The sequence below is a fragment of the Olea europaea genome, unplaced genomic scaffold, assembly GCF_002742605.1.
Source record: "Olea europaea var. sylvestris unplaced genomic scaffold, O_europaea_v1 scaffold987, whole genome shotgun sequence".
Lineage (NCBI taxonomy): Eukaryota > Viridiplantae > Streptophyta > Magnoliopsida > Lamiales > Oleaceae > Olea > Olea europaea.
The window spans coordinates 255,170-259,173 of record NW_019268379.1 but is presented as its reverse complement, the minus strand read 5'-3'; positions in this window follow the sequence as shown (position 1 = coordinate 259,173).

Genomic DNA, 4,004 nt, shown 5'->3' with positions numbered 1-4,004 from the left:
AGTGTTACAATAACTATCTTATTGAAATCTTGTTTGGCAAAAAACTCGGATAAGATAAAAATGCCAACAAATGAAAAAAGAGTATAAATAATTTGGAGAAATAAAATACTACCTCATTAAAATCTTATCAAGAAAATTCAATGAGAAAAAACTTGACCGAAGGAAAAAGAGTGCAATTACTCCCCTTTATTTCAATTCTTGTATCAAGCTATCTATGCTTCTTACATCAATGTCTTCAATATTACAATTTCTGATGAAGTTTGTCTCATGTTATCTTGCATAGTTTTCAAATAAAACCATCTTCATAAGTCTCATACAAATAAGAGTACTATTTGATGGTAAAATGCCTTCTAGATTAAGGACATCATTGTACAAAGAATATGACTCATTAAAACTTTATTAGGAAAAATCCAGTTGGAAAAATCCTAATGAAGAAAAAAAAGTACGTTATTCTTTTGAACACACTAGAAAAGATACCTTTTTAAAAACCCAATGGGACAAAACTTTAATTACGGAAAAAAAAGTACAACACGTATTTACTGTTCCTCATACAATATATAACTTGAATTATACTTCAAGTATATTAAATCCTTCCAGTATAGTATCAAAACTATACAAGATAAATTATCTATTATCACATTTATTACATGCACATCAAATTTCATGCATTGTCACTCTAATGATATAGAGACTTGTGATTACATCTACCACGTGATAATTTATCTACTTATATTTTTGCGACATTTATTATGCAAAGAGTCGTACATTTCATATTACGACTTTACATTTTTTGTTTTCATTTCGCATAAATATATACATTTAGGTATTCAAACTGTGATCTAGATTCTAGAAACTAAAAGTTCCTCCAGTAAATTCAATTTGGGATTGCATCCCTTTTATTTGTCCAATTATTATTTCGACGCATATATTTTGATTCCCCGCTATATGATGTAGTATATCATGTGTAAAATTGTTGTTAACAACTTTTGCTTTTCGATTCTATTTCTTTTATTAATGACATAACTTATTGAGATGTGTCAACTTTCAACATATTAGGTATCCGAAACTCTTCTCAGGTTTTGTAATTTGTTATGTTTAAATACTTACCATATGCCTCCTTAATGAGACCATCTTTTCTAATTGCTCAATTTGAAGATTTTTTGTATTAGAATCGAATATCATCATTTTTCAGATATGTCGTAGATATATCAAATATAATGCTATCGAATTTTCCTCCTAGGACATCAATTCGTATTGGAACATTAAAACTTGTGCGTGAGATATTGTTTATCTCTTTGATCAATAAATGTATCTAAATAAATTATATTTCGAACTTTTGGTTCGAGTGATCTTTTTCAAGGATTTAGATAAAGATACATTTGTACATTTATTTCCAACTTCTTATTTGATCCCCCTAATGCTGATAGAATTATCCAATCAAATTGACGATCATTTTTCTATCTTTATAAAATATCACTCATTTGAGATGAGAGTTCAAATTATGCATTTATTCTCCGCATTCTTTATTTTCCATAGCAGTGTATTATAGTGGTTCAATATTTACATATATTGCACTATGAAAATAATTAGATGAAAAATTAAGCTCTGACTATAAGCCAATTACAACAGGAAGAACTATGATGTTGGCATGATGCGTAATAGAATTTCCTAAATAAAAATGGGAAGTACTTTGTTCTCAATTAATTGGAGGAGTTTAACAAATAATAGTGTTAAACAATTTATCGACATCCCAAGTGACACTTATTAAAATGTTGAGATTTAAAATTCCTAGCATTAACAAGACACATTCTTGATTATATAATCGAAAATTATGCTTGTAAATTTAAACGTGAGCGGTAATTTCACAAACTTTAGTTTGGGAACACCATACAATCATGAGGTATATTTATCAAATTTAGATACAAATAATATTTAGATGCTTTACGTTGGGGCCCATTTAAATTAATTTTCAGAAATATAGAAAATTCTATCCCTATTTTAGCTAATGATGGTTAATGATCCATTTTCGATAAAGAGAACAAATAACATGCATGAATTTATTGGATTGAAGAATGTTCTAGTTCTTCATTGGATATTTATTTAAAGGTTTGATTTCGCATCAGTGTTGATCTAGTGATGGTCCAACTAATTATGCCAAATAATAAAATCAAATTGAACTTCTGGTTCAATATAAGATATAATTCAATTATTTAATTTCGAAAAACACGATTAAAACTTGTATAATCATATATTGTTTATATAATCAAACTAATCATAATCCTCATATCATTAGTTTTATGTTCCTTCACGGATAAACATGAATTCAAAACGATTTATTCTTCGTAAATGTGCTGCTTTTAGACCACATTATCTTTAATTATTGCTTTTTCAATAGCAATATGTCAATATTCTTCTAAAACATTGAAAGTTATAATACATTATGTTCAAGAGTGATAAATTAATATTCTTCTTAAATATTAATAATATAGAAAGTTAGTTTCCATTAAAAATTACAACCCAGTATTGAGTTGATTTATTATTCCGAATATGTGCTATTTCAAGAAGTTATATTTTATTATTGGTTCTTGATAAGCAATAAATCAATATTCTTTTAGAATATTAATTATAATGTTATACTACTTCAGGAACAACAAAATATTTTTAATAGACAAATATAAGACTACTAAATTCATAAACTATACTACGTATTAAAAAAATAAGAACGAGATAATTAATAAAGAAGAAAATTTTTAATACGGATACAGTGAGTTGACTGCTTGTATGTGCTAGAAAATTCCACTGGTAGTCGATCAACTTGCTTGTATTATTAAGAATTAATGCCCTATATTTACAGGTTTCAAAATAAAAATTACAATTGGAATGAAATAGATCTTCTAAACTAGATAAAATTTATCTATGTATCATGATAATACTAAATAATCATCAATAACTATCTCATTCTTTTACAACAATTTCAAGTAATTTTGGACAATCTCACTTGTCATATTATTGGCTACAAAGTCCACCTCCATGACAAATTCTCTCTTTATTCACACCTTTTTCTTTTGCATTTTTTAATATTTTCCAACATCCCTTTGCTCTTGCTTGTGGTGATTCGTTGATGCTTATATGCTCTTCAATTCTGATTTGTCTTGTGGATACCCGCTCAATACCATTACCAATGATAATTTCCTTTATTATGTACATCCTCCTATGCATTCACCAAGATATTAACTTCTTCCTTAGTGAGAGATGCAACATCGATGACAATAGAAGACATTAATTGAGATAGTTCGGAATGTTTTAACTTCAAGGATTTGTTATAATGTCATTTAGTTCTTTTTGACTATTGTTATGATCTTATAAAATCTCTCGCTCATCCAAATTGTCAAATACCACAAGAAAAAAATAACCTAAATGCAACCAAATCTAACTATTCTACACTTTGTACAAACCACAATTAGGACATAAAATACAAGAATGTTAAGCTTACAAAATTTTCTTTGTCACGTATTGAATACAAAAGCAAATTACAGCAATTATCATCAACTTATAACCGAAGTCTGACCTGATTCTCTTCCATAACATGACTGCCCAAGGTGATTGCCCTTGATTCGAGTCTATTTGGAGGAGGTAAGGATGAAATTAAAAGGTCAAAAAATTTATTAAAAAAAAAAAATTATACCAGTATAATAACATTATTTTTTTTTCTTGGTATCTTCTGCTTCACAAACGAAAAGGGACAAGTCACTGAGAAAATGTGAAAATATGATGAATTAAGCTATTTTGCAAGAAAATGTTTACAGATGTATTGGTGGCAAAAAAATGATTGGTTGTAAAAGTTAATTGTTTTAAAACAGTCCAATGATTGGATATCATGTAGCATTGTGTTAAGGAAGATGTCAAACTTTTCTAGCAATGTAACATGGTTGAAATATTATTAACATTATTTTTCCTTTAATTGCAATTGATGCTTTTCACCTTTTGACCTTCTTTTTTGACAG